Raw genomic sequence first — 19,690 nt, 5'->3', positions numbered from 1 at the left:
ACGCAAAACTACATTCCGTTGCAGTAGAACTCTGAAGCAAGAGAAGAGTGGGAAAGTAACTTGCAAATTTATTATTTCATATTAATGGGACTTCTATTATTCTTCATTTATATTCTGGTAGCACAATAGTTCACAGCTGACATGCACAGGAAGACACTGAACCTGCCCAGGAGAGCCTACAAATTATGAAGAGCTACAGCACATAATGTTTAGGGCAGAGGGATACAATTATCTTATGTACAATGTTATATACTTTCTTATTAAATGCACATCAACTGATGAGGTGAACACCACAGTTTGTTGATGAGAAGGAGAAGTATAGACAGAGGCAGTTTCAAGGCTAATATTTACAATGAAGGACAATGAATTTTGATGTTCACCAAACTATGAAGTTGAAATGGGCCTGATCCTTTATTTCCACTCCCCAAAATTCAACAGACTTCTGATGAGCCAATCCATTTAAGGAGCACAGGCAGAATCTGGCCAATAATTTGTTCACTTTTAATAGTTTGTAGTTTTCGGGGTGCAAGGGGAGGTGCTCAAAATACAGGTGGCAGGGATACATTCCTCTCAAAGGAATTGTATAAACTATCATGTGGGACTGAGGCCCTTGATATCTGAACAGAGCCTTAGAATTTTGGCAAACAAGGTTTCATTGCCCATGGACTCTGGCCCCAGTATTCAACACTCTGGACTAATCAACTTGCAGATGTTAGAAGATTGAACAAGAGACGGCAAGAGTCAACAGGTCAGCAGTGATTGATTTTGCTTTCATTGAATAAAGCATTCTAGGTACAGATTAACTTTACCTAGCTCAACATTTATCATCATTGCACTTGGTATTACATGCAAGCTGCAAGCACCTTGAAGCATATCCTGAATATTTCTCTCCTTTTACTGTAGCTTCTGTATACGTTTCTTTTGAACGCTTGCTTTCGTGTGTGCTGACACAGACTCCATTGGTTTCAGCACAGAAAAGAGAATCAGGAACTCCTGACTCCTTCTCTATAAAGAAAGAAAATATCACTTCATTACCTCAGACTATTGTGAGGATGATTTAGAAAACACCAAAACAGCATTCTTTAGGTGGTTAGTATTATTTTGTAGCTTCCTACAGCAAAAATCCTCAGTGAATAATAACAGACGATACCTACACAAACAATATATGAGAGAGAGTGTTTTTTATACTTTCACTAGCTATCACAAAAGCTTTAAGAAACAAGCACATTTGATTTGCAACCCACAGAAAATACTATAAATATAAATGATAAAGTAACTTGGAAGGAGGGTTTTTTTGCTACATCAGCATTTCTATACATTGGCTATGTAACTAGTTCTGGGGAAGTTTGGGTCAACAGCCAGTGCAGCACATTCCCAAGTGAGAGTCTTACAGAGTTATATTGGCTATTTGAACTGTGCAAGAACTAGTTCAAAAGTGCTATTGAATAATCATTAAACTAATGACTGATAGTGCCCATTTCAAGAAAAGGCTATTTTTAAAACAAAGGGCAACAGAAGGGTGTGGTCTGGCCATTGAGAAGTTGAAAAATACCAGAGTGCCACAGCAAATACTTTGGATAATTAATCCCCAGAAAATAAAGATTATCACAGACCCTTGGAAAGGATGCACAAGCTTTCTAAGCCCCATCGATGTGGGGAAAGGTGAGAGAAAGGAGAAAAAAATGGTGGAAAGCCATGTTTCCCAACCTTTGTTCTGTATATCCTTTTGGTGCCTCCTCTTCCTCTGACACCCTGATTAGAGGAGCCAACCAGCTGGGAGCTACCCGGAATCCTAAAATGACAGACAAAACACAATTGTCTCTGGGAGAAAAATATCTTGTAACGAAGTTGAATCCCTTGCATGAGGATCTTTTGGAAACAACAGGTAGGAAATTGAGGCAGACAGGAATGGCCAAAGAAAAATTGGTGGCATAGATTCCATTGCTACAAAAATAAAAACCCCATTGTTAGAAAAATCAGGCCTCAGCCAAATCAACTTTAGGATGCTGGAATTTCCAATCAGAGGAGAAATTAAAAAGACATAGTGGAATGGGGGGAATAAGGGGAGAAACAAAACATCTCTCAACTTCTGTCTCTCAGTGTGAGGAGGACCTAGTTTCTAAATGAGGCTCTTATAGGGAAGGGGCAGTGAACCATGGTGGGCAGCACAGTAGAAGTCTCTGTATATCTCTTCAGGGACAGGGTAAGATTTTTAATGGCAGTGCAGAAAAGAGATAAAAAATAAACTGATAGTTACAAGCTTTTGCTATTTTCAGAACCTTAGTGCTGCTGTGACAACAAAGAAGGAAAGTAATGACCAGCATTCAAAAGATTTTGCTGCTGAAGTCATTCCTGCCCATTCCCAGCAAGGATCCAAATAATTTACTGAGAAAAAGCTGCATGTGGATGGGAATGTATGTAGCTAATATCAAAGATCAGATTACAAAATGTGCTGAAAACAGGTAGTTCTTCAAATGGACTTTCAGGTAGAAACAAAAGCAAAAGAACTGAAGAGAACTACAAAACTTTCAACCTGTAACGTAGTAAAATACCTTCTAAATTAGTTTGGAACAGTTTCTAGTAGTTAGTAGAATTTGTGTAGCAAATTTTAGGTCTTGATCTTTTCAAATATTTGCAGAGGAAATGCCCCTTTCACTATGTTTTCTTTGGGCATTTCCCATTTGCCCTCCAGAAGAAATAGTTTGCCTGATAAACCCTTAAAAATGTTTAAACTGAAGTAATCTTAAGGCTGTACTAAATCTGTGCATATTTCATTGTACAAACAGACACAATGGGTGAAATCTTGGCCCTGTTGAAGTCAAAGGCAAAACTTCCATTCTGTGGGGCCAGGATTTCTCACTATAAGCATAAAAACCTTTTAGGACTTGTGGCAAATTGCCAGTATGATTATGATGGGTCCCACACTTCCTCTTCGGGGGGGGGGGGGGAGGAGTTGAAGTTCAGGACACAGTTTCCTGCCCCTGAACTAGGGTATCTACTGTCCCACTAGTAACCCAAAGAACGGTAGTGGAGAGGGAGGGACCCGGGCCCGCCCTCTACTCCGGGTCCCAGCCCAGAGGCCCTAGGGATAGTGGTAAACCACTTGAACTAGTGCTTCCTTCCCCTGGGCTACTTCCCTTTCCTGCTCTTCAGCTTGTGGGGCTTCCTGCTCTCTCTCTCTCTGCACAAGCCGGGTGTCTCTTTACCTAGGTTCTTGGTCTTCTAGCCAGCCACGGCACTTCTCCAAACTGTCCTCTACTTCAACTCCTCCAAACTGCTCTCTGCTCCAACTCCAGATCACTCTCTCCAACTCCTTCCCCTGGCTGATTGAAGCAGGGGTTTTTTATCAGGTGACCAGCTTCAGGTGCTCTAATTGGCTTCAGGTGCTTTTAATTAATCTATAGAAACCTTTCTTCCCTCTACAGGGAATAAGGCTTCTCTTCATCCTAGGACTTACATATCTCTCCTATATCACTCTCCTGCTGCCTTCTGGCCATGCTGTATCACATATCCTCCTCCCCTGCTCAACACCATGGGGTTGGGCTACTTGGGACGAGAGGCAATGTTCTCGTGACAAGCCATCAGTGTTGCCATGTTGGCTTCCGGCCCTATGCTATACTCAGAAATGAAAGGGTTGCAGAGATAGGAACATCTGGTCACTTTTGCATTCTTCTCCTTGTTTCTGTGCATCCACTGGAGTGGGGCATGGTCTGTCACCATTGTAAATCACTGTCCCAGTAGGTAGTAGCGGAGAGTTTCCATGGCCCATTTTATCGCCAGACATTCCTTTTCAATGACGGCCTACTTTTGCTCCCTGGGGAGGAGCTGCTGGCTGAGGTACAGGATCGGGTGTTCCTCCTCCCCTACCATCTGCAAAACGACGGCTCCTAGCCCTAATTCTGAAGCATCTGTTTGTAGGACAAATTCTTTCTTGAAGTCTGGGGCTATGAGTACTGGATGGCAGCAGAGGGCTGTCCTTAAATCTGCGAATGCTCCTTCTGCTGCATCAGACCATTTTACTATCTCGGGGCCCCAAGCCTTTATCAGATCCGTCAATGGCCCTGCTCTTGTGGCAAAATGAGGGATGAATCTCCGATAGTACCCTACTAATCCGAGAAATGCTCTGCCTGCTTTTTACGGACTGGCCGAGGCCAATCTTGTATTGCCTCCACTTTGTTCCATTAGGGTTTTACCAAGCCTCTCCCTACTACATACCAGAGGTATCTGACCTCAGCTAGTCCTATCACGCACTTCAGAGGGTTGGGCAGTGAGGCCGGTCTTCCGCAGGGTGTCTAGTACCGCTTCTACTTTCCCTAGGTGTGTTTCCCAGTCAGGGCTATGGATGACTATATTGTTTAAATAGGCGGCAGCATACCTGGCATGAGGTCGCAGTAATTTATCCAGAAGTCGTTGGAATGTTGCAGGGGCCCCATGGAGTCCGAAAGGGAGGATAGTGTATTGGAACAGACTATCAGGTGTAGAGAAAGCAGTCTTTTCCTTGGCATTCTTGGCCAGCGGAATTTGCCAATATCCTTTGGTCAGGTCCAGAGTGGTTAGGTATCAAGCCTTGCCTAACTGATCAGCTAGCTCATTGACACGTGGTATCGGATAGGCAGGTTCACTTTTACAAACTGTACTCTCCAAGTTCTGTTTTCCTTCCCTTACCAACCTCTGCTTCCACAAGGAACTAGATGTTAAATTCACTGAGAGACTACAAGTTCTATCCAAAGTGTCTAGAGATGAGAGTAGACCTGCCATCCCATGCACTCTCGAGAGATTAACTACCAAGCTGTTCTGCTCTGCAGACTCAGCTACCCAGTCTCCCCTCTCGCTGTCACAGCCCTGCTGAGTCCTGTCCCTGGTCACTCCATCCCTGCCGTGGACTCACTTCCCAGCAGTGCCTCTGGACCAGACAAACCTGGTTGGTAGCTGACCTACCCTGCCTGTGGGTCCCCCCCCCCCCGACCAGGTGTCTGTCACCCGCCACTCAGCATCAGCCCCTCATCCAGCCCTGTGTCTGAGGCATCGGTGAACACTATAAAGGCCTTGGGAAAGTCTGGGTTTACCAGTCCCTGGATTAGAGCCTCCTTCAACGCACAGAGAGCCCTTTGGCACTGCTCGGTCCAGACCAGCTCATCTGTCTTCTCCTTCTTACATAGCTCAGTGATGGGGGCAGCTAGGGAGCTCAAGTGGGGTACAAACCTCCAGTAGTACCCCACCATCCCAATAAAGGCCTGGCCCTGTTTCTTGGTCTGGGGAACAGGCCACTCTCTGGTTATCTCCACCTTACACTTTTCAGCTTTTACCGTCAGCCCTGCCTCCTTGATGCAGCCCAACACCCACTTCACCTGGGACACAGACTGTTCACTTACAGAATTAGCATGGAGACATTCCTTTTTCAACAACCTTGTCTCCCCAACAAGCTGACCAAACACAGCCACTTGGTTATAGGACTGTTTAACGTTCTTAACAGCTTTCACTCCATCTGAGACCTCAAATCTATCCACACCGGATCCTTCAACAGGAAAGTCAGTGGCTTCATTCACAACCAAAAATTTCTGACTGTTAGGAACTGAAACTTTCTTGATTAAATCACTTTCACACCCTTCAGTTGCAGTAAACTGCTTGCAAAGACTACCATGAGGATTCCTTTCCCTAGGGGCTTTTCTATGCAACAATTCACCCCTCTCAGAAATTCTGCCCTTACCCTCTTTACCTAGGGCTTGCTCTAGAGGAACACTTTCCTGAGCAACAACAGACTCTTTCTGGGTCTCACTTACATCCAGAATTACCTCTGGCCCATCAGGCGGATTCCTACACAATCCCCTTTCGGGCAAACTTACAGAGTTCCTAGATAAAAGGTTAGAAGCATTCTCTTTCCCTTTGCCACATACAAGTTCAGGAATCTTTTCCTTCTTGCTACAGGTTTCCACACCATCAGTAGGCAACAGGATCAAATCACCTTTATGCTCTCCTTGTGCCCTGGCTAGGATCTCACTCTGATTAGACAGAGTTGCTACACCCTTTCCCACCACCTAGATACTTAAGAAATGCCTAGAGGAAACTGAGGCACCCCTACAGTATTCAGAGGAAACATTAAGAACAGTCCCACTTTGTCACAACTGGCTTCAGGTGCTCTAATTGGCTTAAGGTGCTTTTAATTAATCTATAGAAACCTTTCTTCCCTCTACAGGGAATAAGGTTTCTCCTCATCCTGGGACTTACATATCTTTCCTATATCACTCTCCTGCTGCCTTCTGGCCATGCTGGATCACAGACTATATTATACCATCCTTACTCAAGCTGAGTAGTATCTTACTCCACAAACAATCCCACTAATTTTAAATGAGACTGCTTTGGGAGTAAGATAGTACTCAGCATGAGTAAGGATACCAGAATCTGGCCCAATGGGACTATTCACAGAGTAAGATACTACTCAGGCTGTGTAAGATTGGCAGAATTTGGCCATTAAAAAACTGGGTTTTAATAGGTACACCACTACCACCTCCTTCACAAAAGGACAGTGGATTCTTATCATTAGATACAATTCTAACCAGTATTAGACAGCTGCATGCATGCCCACCAGAAGAAATGTAGGTCCTTGGGGACTTTTTCAGTGGAAACTTAGGTGCCGAAAGGGTTAGACAGCACTGCTGCAGCAGCTGAGTGGAGGTTCTGATCATCTAAATTTAGGATGTAGGAGCCTAAATCCCATCCAGAGAGTTTGATCCAAAGATCAGCCAAGTCAATAGAAAGACTCCCATTGACTTCAATGGGCATTGGACAGGGCCCAAAGAGTAAAGTTTTGTAAAAATGTGGTGAACAAGTTAATGCAGGGAGAATCATGTGATTGGCAACTTATCAAAACCGTTAGAAGAATTACCAGGTTATTCCACAACAATGCATGCTTTCCTGTTATCTAAACCAGTTACTGCACAGTAACTGAACACATAACCTCAATCCTCCGACATTATTCTAGCATTGCACTGGCGACTTCTTAATTGCATTTGAATGTTTAAACTGATATTGTACGAAAGCAATTAATAAATACTTGTCTATTATTGCACTATAAAAAAATCTGCATAGGACTTGTCTGCCAGGCTCCTTAATGATGAGGGCCACAGTCCAACAAAGCATAGGCGCCGGCTTCCTTTAGGCCTGGGTCTCACTCAACCCCCTGCTTTGCCCCAGGCCCCACCCTCACCCGACCAGTTTCCCCAAGTCCCCATCCTGCCTCTTCCCACCCTGCCCCCTTTCCAGAGCACACCCCATCCCCGCTCCTCCCCGAGTCTCCTGCACGCCAAGAAATAGCTGCTTGCGGCGGGCGTAGGCACTGGGAGTGAAGGGGGAGCTGGCTGCCGGTGCGTGCTATGCACCTGCTGATTTTTTCCTATGTTGTGCTCCAGCCCAGGAGCACCCACGGAGTTGGTGCCTATGCAACAAAGCATTCATGGTCATGGGTAATTTTGGAACTATTTGAATGCTTAATGAAGTCACTGGGACCACTCACATGCTTAACATTGCCTTCGTATTTAAGTGCTTGCAGGTCAGGGCCCAGATGGCTCTCTATATCCCTTGCTTGTTGCATAGAAGTACTCGTGCTCCTGTCTATCAAGGTAGTTATAAACTCCTTCCTTCTCATCATCACATTTTAAAGCCTCCAAAATATTAAACTCTCTGTCTCTCTTCCTTCCTTAACACAAGAAGGTATCCCTAGCCTCTGTTTGCCAGAAGCTGGGCATGGGCGACAAGGGATGAATCACTTGATGATTGCCTGTTCTGTTCATTCCCATTGAAGCACCTGGCACTGGCCACTGTTGGACGACAGGCTGGTGAGCTAGATGGACCTTTGTTCAGACCCAGTATGGCCATTCTTATGTTCTAATAAAAATTTGAGTAGACTATAGAAATTTTGCATGTGTGTGAGAGTGTTGTGTGTGTGATGAATGTAAGGGAAAACCAAGTCAAACTAATTTGACATTTATCTAGGACTGTGGTAAGGTCAGTAGTTATACCTTATATTCCTCATGCCTTTCTTTTTACAGCCACTGCACAATCATTCACCATACAACTGTTCACCTACACCACCTGTTTCTTTGTAAAATGTTTCTTTTCAAGAGCACATTTGTATTTTCAGAACAATGCTAGTAGCACACAGTCATTTTAGGATGTTTGATAAAAGCATTATATCTTTAGAATATACCATGGATCATTTAAAATACCTTCCCTGGTGAATTATTCACATCACATCTCAAGTGACGGGGGCAGAGATAGTGACCCTGCAGATAGGATTATAACCGTCAGGTACAGCATAAGCAACAGGAACAGACAAACTCTTAATTACTGATTGTGGGCCAAATTCTGTGCACATTGCAAGGTGCAACTCCATTTTATTACAATGAGGTTGCACCATATAATGGAGGATAAATTTGGTCTCACTTTCATGCAAAACCTTTACAAAAATGGCATATTCGTCAGAGTTTTTCCACAGGTCTTTAATTGTGCAGTGGCCAAGACCAAGATGATATCAAATATATATTTTGGATCCTTAGACTCCCATTGACTTCAATGGGAGCAAGACTGGGCCCAGATGATGAAAACCACATTTGATCTGACACAGGTTTTTCAAGTTTCCCCATTCTGTTCTCCTTCTGTGTGGCAGTACTAGGTGTTCCCACTTCTGTTCTTTACAATTGCTATTGCCATTTGGAAAGCTGCTTCTTTAATGCTTACACTGGAGTTTTCGCCACACCCAACCATGACAAGGAAAGTAACCAAAAAAATTCAGACGCTCACACCTACAGTTAGTATTGACGCTCATAGTGTTTTCCTCTTTACCTGCCCTCTGGGTCTGTACTTAACCCGAGCATTTCACAACAAAGACTTGAAGTACGAGCAGTGAAAAGCTCAGTGACATTAAGTGGACTAGAAGAAGAGAAAAGCCTGGGGAGGATTTTCCCAGGCTGGCATGCTTAGAAAGAACCAATCAAAATGAAAAGTGAACAAAAATGACTAGGAGTCAGGAGCAAGCTACACTACAAAAATTTATGTCAACATACAGCTGCTACAGCAGGGGTGGGCTTACCTGGAGCTTACCTGTAAAGGCTCTAGGGCGGCAGCGGCATGCACCGGAGCCAGGACAGGCTCCCTGCCTGCTTGCCTTGGCCCCGTATCGCTCCCGGAAGCGGCCAGCACCACGTCCCTGTGGCCCCAGGGGGAGGGAGGGGGCAGAGGGCTCCACACGCTGCCCTCACGTGTGGGTACCTCCACCGAAGCTCCCATTGGCTGCGGTTCCCCGTTCCCGGCTAATGGGAGCTGTGGAGGGCAGTGCCTGTAGGTGAGGGCAGCGCGTGGAGCCCTCTCCCCCCCATCCCCAGGGGGCACAGGGCCATGGCGTTAGCCGCTTCTGGGAGCAGCAACCCTGTGGGCCGGATCCCAAGTCCTGAGGGGCCGGATCCAGCCTGTGAGGTGTAGTTTGCCCACCACTGTGCTACAGTAATTACATTGCACTTTGCTCCTTGTGTCAGTGCTGCACGTCCTCATCAAGAGCACTTGCACCGATTGAACGGTCAATCTGGGGTACTGCGGGATGGTTTCTGAAAGACAGCAACAGTCAATGTAAACAACATAACTCCATCGACACTGATGCTATGCTGCTCATGGCGGTGGAGTTATTAAGTCAGTTCAGCGGTCGAGTTACATTGGAGGGAACGAAATTGTAGTGTAGACACTTACTGAGTTAGGTTGACATAAGCTGCTTTGCGGCAACATAATTCTGTAGTATAGACTAGAGTTTAGTACAGGAGTCTCAAACTGGGGGTCGGGAGCTCTCAGGGGGTCGCGTGGTTATTACGTGAGGGGGGTCGCAAGCTGTCAACCTCCACCCCAAACCCTGCTTTGCCTCCAGCATTTATAATGGTGTTAAATATATTAACAAGTGTTTTTAATTTATAAGGGGAGTCGCACACAGAGGCTTGCTGTGTGAAAGGGGTCACCAGTAAAAAAGTCTGAGAGCCACTGGCTTAGTCGAACATGGAAATAATCTTTGAAAGCTTAAGAGGTATGCCTTCACTGCAGAATTAACTCAGGTGATCGGCGTCTGAGCATCCACGTTCGCCTAGTTTGGATGTGAGCAGCCACATTGTAAAGCCATTCCTGAGTTACAGTTACTGTGTCCTCATTGGTGCTGTACTCACCCTGTGTGTAGCTAGAACTTCTTGGGGACATTCACTGGTTCATTATGCTGCAGTAAGGTGAGCTGCTACTGTGAATTGTGGGGGAACATGTCTGCCCTTCTGGGTGGAGGGCGGGGGGAGGTTTGTGGGAAGGCATGGGCTGGACTATCAGCACTTGAGTAGTTTAGCGAGTGTCCTTACCGCAAAGTGGGATGGTTACCAGTCCAAGTAAAAGCTTAAATTGGGTTTTAGCCATAGCCCTAGACAGCCCAGCTAGTCTGAGTTGAAAGCACCACTAAACTCAGGTGAGAGGGCTGTGTGTGTGGACAGAAGCAGAGTTAAAGGCAACACTGGAATAAGAACCTACATTAACCGCAGTGAAGACGTACTTAATGTTTTTTTCAGAGTAACAGCCGTGTTAGTCTGTATTCGCAAAAAGAAAAGGAGTACTTGTGGCACCTTAGAGACTAACCAATTTATTTGAGCATAAGCTTTCGTGAGCTACAGCTCACTTCATCGGATGCATACTGTGGAAAGTGTAGAAGATCTTTTTATACACATAAAGCATGAAAAAATACCTCCTCCCACCCCACTCTCCTGCTGGTAATAGCTTATCTAAAGTGATCACTCTCCTTACAATGTGTACGATAATCAAGTTGGGCCATTTCCAGCACAAATCCAGCACAAAAGAATAAATGGACACAAATCAGATGTCAAGAACTTTAACATTCATAAACCAGTCAGACAACACTTCAATCTCTCTGGTCATGCGATTACAGACATGAAAGTTGCTATATTACAACAAAAAAACTTCAAATCCAGACTCCAGCGAGAAACTGTTGAATTGGAATTCATTTGCAAATTGGATACAGTTAACTTAGGCTTGAATAGAGACTGAGAATGGCTAAGTCATTATGCAAGGTAACCTATTTCCCCTTGTTTCCCCCCCCCCCCGCCCCAGACGTTCTTGTTGAGCCCTGGATTTGTGCTGGAGCTGGCCCACTTTGATTGTCATGCACATTGTAGGGAGAATGGTCACTTTGGATGGGCTGTTGCCAACGGGAGAGTGGGTTTGTGTGTGTGTGTGTGTGTATGTATGTGGGGGGGGGTGAGGGGGCCTGGATTTGTGCTGGAGATGGCCCAACTTGATTGTCATGCACGTTGTGGGGAGAGTGATCGCTTTGGATGGGCTATTGCCGGCGGGAGAGTGGGGTGGGTGGAGGTATTTTTTCATGCTTTGTGTGTATATAAAAAGATCTTCTACACTTTCCACAGTATGCATCCGATGAAGAGAGCTGTAGCTCATGAAAGCTTATGCTCAAATAAATTGGTTAGTCTCTAAGGTGCCACAAGAACTCCTTTTCTTTTTGCGAATACAGACTAACACGGCTGTTACTCTGAAACCTGTCATAAAGCATGAAGGGATGCCTCCTCCCACCCCACTCTCCTGCTGGTGGTGGCTTGTCTGGAGTGGTCGCTCTCCTTGCAGTGTGTGTGGTGGTCGGGTTGGACGATTTCCAGCACGGATCCGGGTTTTCTCGCTCCCCCCCACACACGCGCACATGGGCCCACTCTCCTGCTGGTGGTGGCTTGTCTGGAGTGACCACTCTCCTTGCAATGTGTGTGGTAGTCGGGGTTTGGTGGGCGCGTCTGGAGAGGGGGTGGGAAGAAGCGAGGGGAAATAGGTAACCCCTTGTTTTTTCCTGCCCCCCCCCCTCGGACGCTCTTGTTGAGCCCTGGATTTGTGCTGGAAGTGGCCCACCTTGATTGTCGTGCACATTGTGAGGAGAGTGATCACTTTGGATGGGCTGTTGCCAGCGGGAGAGTGGGTTTGTGTGTGTGGGGGGGGAGAAAACCTGGATTTGTGCTGGAAATGGCCCAACTTGATTATCATACACTTTGTAAGGAGAGTGATCACTTTAGATAAGCTATTACCAGCAGGAGAGTGGGGTGGGAGGAGGTATTGTTTCATGGTCTCTGTGTATATAATGTCTTCTGCAGTTTCCACAGTATGCATCCGATGAAGTGAGCTGTAGCTCACGAAAGCTTATGCTCAAATAAATTGGTTAGTCTCTAAGGTGCCACAAGTACTCCTTTTCTTAATGTTTTTTGTAGAAACTTACTGAAGTACAGCTGGGGGTCCACTCTGCTAGGATTTACTCGCTTCTTTAACACCAATTTCCATGAGTATTAAATGGAAAAGAGAAGAAACAAGACCCTCCAATTTAAATGATCTTTAATTATTCTTACAGCTGGTTCTTGGGTGTTATGAAATGCTTAATTAGTAATGGGGAAAGTACAATCTGCCTTGAGTATAGGGAGACACATAGCTGCGTTACCCCATGAGGAAACCAGAGAAGGCAGGGAGTTGCCCTTCAGTCCTTGCATTTGCCCTTGTTCTGGGCATATGTAAATTATTCTACTCCTTTACATGGAGCTGCTTACTCCTTCTGTGTACCCATTGGCTACTGTGGACAGCAAGTAGTGGAAGCTGGGCTCCTGTCCTTCTGCTTCCCACTTGTATCTACACCTCCCCATCCTTTTGCTTACAAAGGGAGTATTGGACAAGCACCTCTCCATTCCCTGTCCCCCACCCAGACTCAGCTGGAGTTGGAACCTGAGCAGGGCTGTCCAGAGAACAAGAGGCAGCTTTATTCTACTGCATGGCTGGGTAACAGCTGTGACAATCTAGCCCTAAATGAGGTGGTATATGCAGAAAAATGGAAGGAATTTGAGAAAACAAACAAGCTTCTCCCTTTCACAAAAGCCTACAGTCATGACATGGAATAAAGTTAGAGCAATTATTGGACTATGAAATACAGTAGTTTTGTTTGAGGGGGAAATGGTTGATCTAAGCTGAAATGTTCTAGCTTTGCCATCTAAGCCTCTTATGCCATTCCTGAACTGGAATGCCATCAAGGGTGGTCTCTGGTAAAGGTTCAGAAGAGCACCAGGGGTCTCAAAAGAGGGAGTTGATTTGTGTGGCTGGCCGAACTGAGCCTTTTCTCTGTGATCTCAGCCTTGAGCACAGGTAGCAGACTTAGGAAATGTGAGCCAAGATCATAAAGAAAATATTTAATTTAAATATGCTTCAGGGACTGCTTCAGGTGTCAAGAAGGATTTCTTCTCTCACATAACATTACACAGATCATCTAAGTGCACAATTGGAAGGGGAAAATGATGTTCTAACTTATTAGGCATTGCTGGAGGTAGTGTACTGGACTCACTGGACTAATGGTTTGTCCCCGTATGCTAAATTCTGCATCCCTAACATAGTTCTGTTAAGAACATAACAGTTCTGTGCTGCTAACATACTATAGCAATGTAAAAAGAGAAGCTTTAGTATTTGTGGCATGAAAGACTCTAAAACAACAAAGGAACACATTTGCAGAGGAGGGCAGTTTTTTAATGCTATCAAAGCCAAGATCACAGAAGGCTAAGCTTTGTCACATATGACTGGCCTTGTACATGAACTCCTCCTCACTTACTCTCCTGGTGTTGCTTATTATTCCTTTAATTTGCATGCCAAATCAAACACACACCAACTGCCAACAGCATTGTTGTGAACAATTAATGAATGAAAGCATAGTGATCATATTGAGCACTATAGACATTCTAAGTAGTATATTTATAGTGCTGCAGACTTACATACTTGCCCTGCTGTTACTCTGATACTTGCCCTAAGAGTTTAACTTAAATCTCACTCTCAGTCCTGTGGATGTTTTAGTTTTTATATCTGTGGGTGGATCATTGCTTTGCTCCAGAATGTTGAAAATGTAAGTCAATCTAAGAATGAAAGAGTAGAACACAAGTCCCAGGATAAACTCATATGCAATAGGCATTTCAAATGTAGGTGTTCCTATTGTTGTAGTAGTGTTTTATCATTTTGCTTACATTATTGCAATTAAATATTAGGTGTAAGTATTGTAATCCACCCTCAGTAAGCAAAATTATGAATTAGACACCTCAAATAACCAATGGCTATATCAGCTATACAGGAATGTCAAGATACTAGAAAGGTGCAGATCCTAGCTTACATGAATAGTTATAGTCCATACCCAAATAAAAATATACCCTGACATGAATTATTTAACTCTGGCATCTCTGTGGAAAAGCAACAATTAAAAATAAGATGGTTCCTCTTAAACTTTGAAGCAGTCAAATTATTGCACTGACAGTTTCAACTGCTTTAGAACAATATGACCAAACAGCCCTGAAAAGCTGAATCAGGAGAAAAATCCTAACTTGAAACCCCAGAGATGACACATTCACCATCCCCTCTTCAGCTGAAACTTTTTTTCCTTTCTTTGCCTCAGGCTAGGGCTGGGTTCCTCCACACCTCATTGGATAAGACTCACAAGCTGTAAAGCTTTAACATTACTTACTGAGGAGCAGCCCTCCTGAGATTCCTTGAGGGCAATGAGACACTTAGCAAGGAAGCCAACTAAATGCTGAAATCAAAGTTACAGACAGCTTTCCCATGGTAAAGCAGTCAGAGAGTTTGGAACTTTATAATTACATTCAGTAGTCTCCACCCTTTTTTTCAACAATTGTACTCTATCAAATAGTCAATTACAAACTCATAGTGCAAATGATTCAAGCAAGCCAAATGTGACCATTTTGTGAAGGCCATAACAAGGTATAATATGACAAAGATTGTTGTGTAATAACACTGTGGAGTTCCTCAGCTATGTGACCTAATTAAACTTCTCTTTAACCCTACTGAGGATATATCTGGAACCACATGAGAAAATGGAAAAGTGTCAAAAAGGGGAAAGTGGAGGGGCGATGGAAATAAAAAAGGATCTTGATCCTATTGGTCATGCATTGCTGCAACAGTACATGAATGCTGCAATAATTCAGGCTGCCAGTTATTTTGATTATGGTAAATGTTCTGCATTCTGTAACTGCAGTGAAATATTATGTTGGGAGGTAATGGGGACTGGGAAACACTGTGAACATCAAGACTAGAACAAACACCACAGTTGTTCAAAGTGACCTCATAACATTAAGCTTTTTTTGGTAGGAAGTGGCAGGTGTAAGAGATGCTCACTTTGGGTTTCACCATTGACCTCAATTTGGTGGTTTGCTTGAATAGGGACTACAAGACTGGATCTTTCATTCATTTTATTAACTGCAAAATGTCTTACATCACCTATAAATAAACACATTTTTCTGAGTGTTGCCAGTAGCAACCCCAACCCTTCCTCCTTTGATTTGTTAACCAAATCAGTAATTTACATCATGACTTTGGATTCAATATGCCCCTCCCCCTTGTTTTTGGTTTTAATTTAAAGATGTTGCTCTATGGGGTTCTGAGACAACTATTTTTTGTTAAGGCCGTCATAAGGGACAGTAGCCATACTATCAGACTGCTAGCAACCTGCAAAAGACTGAGCTAACGGAAGCACTTTTCAGCAGATTTGTGGCTCAAAGAGTGAAAAGGGTTGAGAACCACTCGTCTATAGTATGGTTTGGCTACTATGATTTTCAGGAAAATAAACATCCACTAAAGAAAGCGTTCTAGAAACCGGCTAGTACCTGTCTTCTTTTATGATAAAAGATGCTCTCTGTATGAACCTGATGAAATAATTAGACCCTTTGATAAGGCTGGAATTCATCTCCCCTTCAGTTATAATATGTTAACCGCTCTGGAACCCATTTAGGAATTCTATGGTATGTAACTTGAGAGTTATTAAGAAGTGCACATTCACCTATTCCATCACAAGCTTTACTGCAGGACTCCTCTGCATCTCAGTAGATCATAGAATATCAGGGTTGGAAAGGACCTCAGGAGGTCATCTAGTCTAACCCCCTGCTCAAAGCAGGACCAATCCCCAATTTTTTCCCCAGATCCCTAAATGGCCCCCTCAAGGATTGAACTCACAACACTGGGTTTAGCAGGCCAATGTGCAAACCACTGAGCTATCCCTCCCCATCCTGCAGTCCATCATGTTATTCTTAACATTCTTATTGCATTCCAGGCTTATATTGCCTCCAGCCACATCACTGGGTACATCGCATGGATGAAAAGTCCTGTCCGATATGTAAATTACTTTCAAATATAACTCCCTGCACCAAATCCATGCCACCCTCAAACCCTGCACACACAAAATGTTCCTACACCCCTTTCTTTACTCTTATCCACCAGCTGAGGTATCTGCACACTTTGATAAGATCATCACCTCTAAGTCTCTTTTTAAACAAAGATATTTAGTTCTTTAATCTTCTTGAGTAGAAGCTTCTTTCCATACGCTTCTGGTGATAAATATTACCAGCTGGGAGTGCAGCTCTCGGGGGGAGGCAGGGATGAGGGGTTTGGGATGTGGGAGAGGGCTCTGAGCTGGGACAGAGGGCTGGGGTGCAGAGGAGGGATGGGCTCTGGGCTGGGGGTGCAGGCTCCAGGTGGGGCCAGAAAGGAGGAGTTCAGGGTGCGGGAGAGGGCTCTGGGCTGGGGCAGAGGGTTGAGATGTGGGGGGCGGGGGGGTGAGGACTCCAGCTGGGGGTGCAGGCTCTGGGGCTGGGGATGAGGGGTTTGGAGTGTGGGAGGGAGTGTGGGCTCTGGAGTGGGGCGGGGATGAGGGGTTTGGGGTGAAGGAAGGGGCTTAGGGCTGGGGCAGGGGGTTGGGGAGTGGAGGTGAGGGCTCCAGCTGGGGGTGTAGGCTCTGGGGTGGGGGGGTGGGGTTTGGGGTGCAGGAGGGGGCTCAGGGCTGGGGGTGTTGGGGGCTGCAGGGTGTGGGCTTCAGGAGGGAGTTTGGTGTGGGAGGGGATTCCAGGCTAGGGCAGGGGGCTGGGTGCAGGAGGGGCGTTGGGGTGTGGGATCATGGCAGAGTTTACTGCAGCTCCCAGGAAGCAGCTGCCAGGTCCCTGCAGCCCCTAGGCGCATGGGCGGCCAGGGAGGATCTGCGTGCTGCTCTCGTGTGCCACCCCCACTCCTCCCATTGGCTGCAGTTTGTGGCCAATGAGAGCTGCAGAGCCGGCACTATGGGCAGGGGCTACGCGCGGAGCCTCCCTGGCCACCCATGAGCCTAGGGGCCACTAGAGCCTGGTGGCCGCTTCCGGTAGTCACGTGGAGCTAGGGCAGGCGGGAAACCTGCTTTAGCTCTGGGCCCCCATTGCACTGCTGACCAGACTTTTAACAGCCCGGTCGGCAGTACGGACTGGAGCTACCAGGATCCCTTTTTTGACCTGGCGTTCCGGTCGAAAACTGGACACAAGGCTGGCAACCCTACTTTGTGGATCTGGGCCTTGTTGCTTTCTAGCTGAGTTTGAAGACAGACCAAGGCTCGCTGGCTAGCTGCAGGCCCCTTGGTGCTTAAAGGGGAAGGACAACCTGTTACACTGAACAGCATTGAATTTTACATTTAGAATAGTAAAGTGGTTTCTGGCGCACTTAAGGACAAAGTAGGCATCATAAAGTGAGCCCACACTAGAGAAGAAAGACCTGGTACTAAGGTCTAGTCTCAGTTCCACAGTTCAGTTTAGCTTTGAGAAACAATCCAGGAGTGCAAAGTAAGAGAATTTGAATGTAGCGACACTTGATTGAAATGGGCTCCTGAAACACATGCTGCTGAGAACTTCCTAACAGTAAGAATAGTAGGACAATGGAATGGACTGCGTAGGGAGGTTGTGGAAGCTCCTTCACCGGAGGTTTTCAAAAGGAGGCTAAATAGCCCTACCTGTCTTGTATGGTTTCCATACAACAACTCCTGCATCTTGGCAGTGAGTTAGACTAGACGGCTCTTGTGGTCCCTTCTAACCCTATGATTCTATGATTATAAATGTGATAAAGTCATGATCACTTGTACGTAAGACACCAAAAACTCTTAGTTCTGTGATCAGTTCCTCTTCATCTGTTAGAACAAGGTTCAATAAAAAATCCCCCTGTGTTGGCTGCATTACATTTTGAGTTGGGAAATTGTCATTCATAATGTTTAGAAATTCCAAAGATGTTTGTAGCCTAGGGTCCTCCACATCCCAGATGAGTGCTCTAACCAAGAGGCTAAAAATTTAGGGCTGATGCGTCACATGATTCACAGGTCATGGGAGCTTCATTTTCCTCACATGAGGAGGAGAATTGGCTATGTCACAAGTAGGGCTGAGACCCATCTCCCCTCAAGGGGCCAGCCACTCTGTGACACTTACCAATACCGCACTGATTAGCCACCAACCGGTAGCTGTCTGGGGAAGCCAGCTTCCAGGTGGCAATAGTAACCCATTTCTGGACTGGTTTGGCCTCCCTTATGTGCATGCATTGGCACTGGAAGGTTGGAGCAAGCTCCTCACACAGCTCTACAGTAGCTGGCTTCCTCATTCAGCAGTTCTGGAGCTACTGCTGGTCATCCCAGGTCTGCATGGTGATGCAGTCCCATACCTCTGTGCTTATAGCTTTGCGCTAGAACTGCTAGCCCACATAGCGGGGAATTCATAGCTATTGCAAACAGCATCAGCGGTCTCCACTTAGCCATGTCAGCATACATGGTCTCTTCACCAAGACCTGCTGCTATCAAAATGCCCTTCACCTGCATCTTACTGCATTAACAGTGCCAAAAGCAGACATGGGACATCATCCTGAGCTGGATCCATGCCTTGGCACCAGCTGGAATGGACAACAGTGAGGAGCATGCAGAGTCAGAATTGCTATAGTTTACTATGTTGACAAGTGTCACAGTTTCAGGGTAACTGCACATGATTCTCTCCTTCCAGGGTCCGCTCCAGGCATTCCCAGTCAGGTCTCAGGTTCCCCCACTGTCACCTGTTTTTGGGACGGATTCCTGACCCACTCCCTTCTGATCAGGGTGGGTGGAGACTGCACAGCTCCCTGCCTCACACTATAATATCCCCAGCAAGTCAGACTGCCTAAAGATCAGCACCTATGCTTTGCTTTCTTTCTTAGGTCTCTGAACTGTGCATTGCCAGCAGTTACAAGTTACCACACAGCTCTTTCTAAGCAAGCACATTTATTCTTAAGGTGCAAACATTACAGAGAAAAAAACATCATAAAACCCAACAAACAGATATAAAACACACACTCTCAGGAAAGACAAACATTCTTCCATGATATAACTCCAAATGATTCTTACAGCAGCTTAGTTTATTGCAGTGCTAAGATTGTGTGACACCTTTCATTATCTGTTGGGATGGACGTATATAAGCAAGAAGCTAATGAGCTTTATTAAGGTAGACAGATTTTGATGGAGGTGAGCATCAGACATTAGAGGTGAGCATCACACAATAAAGTCTACTTTTGAAAAGTCAGTTTTTGTACAATGTGTTTAGTGGAGGTGGTGTAAAGGAGAGTGAGCTTGAGTTGTTATTTTAACGAATAAGAGTCAAATTTGTGCAACCCAGAAGTGTGTACTTGAGTGCAAAAGGTAGAGAGGAAAGCATGTGCAATCACTGACTGAGCACAGAACTGGGAACTAGGAACTCTTGAGTCATAGTCCTGACCCTGCCAATGATTCACTGTGTGGCCTTGAGCAAGCCACTTATCCTCTCTGTACATCTGTTTCCCC

The 19,690-nt window shown here is 45.3% G+C and overlaps 1 long non-coding RNA gene across 1 annotated transcript in view; it reads right to left on the bottom strand.

Annotated features, from left to right (window-relative positions):
- Window positions 1–48: 48 nt before the first annotated feature.
- The window catches only part of LOC311519010, a 67,168-nt gene continuing 47,526 nt past the window's right edge, over window positions 49–19,690 (bottom strand). Inside the window, exons 3-4 of the long non-coding RNA XR_014711179.1 lie at window positions 1,708–1,792; window positions 49–1,005 (exon numbers count right to left, since the gene is read on the bottom strand). This is a non-coding gene — a long non-coding RNA (uncharacterized lncRNA). The remainder of the gene's footprint in view (window positions 1,006–1,707; window positions 1,793–19,690) is intronic.

The sequence above is a fragment of the Lepidochelys olivacea genome (genome assembly GCF_965140295.1).
Source record: "Lepidochelys olivacea isolate rLepOli2 genome assembly, chromosome: 3".
Lineage (NCBI taxonomy): Eukaryota > Metazoa > Chordata > Testudines > Cheloniidae > Lepidochelys > Lepidochelys olivacea.
Note: the sequence above shows the minus strand (reverse complement) of the source record. Positions and strands in the feature narration are given on the sequence as shown.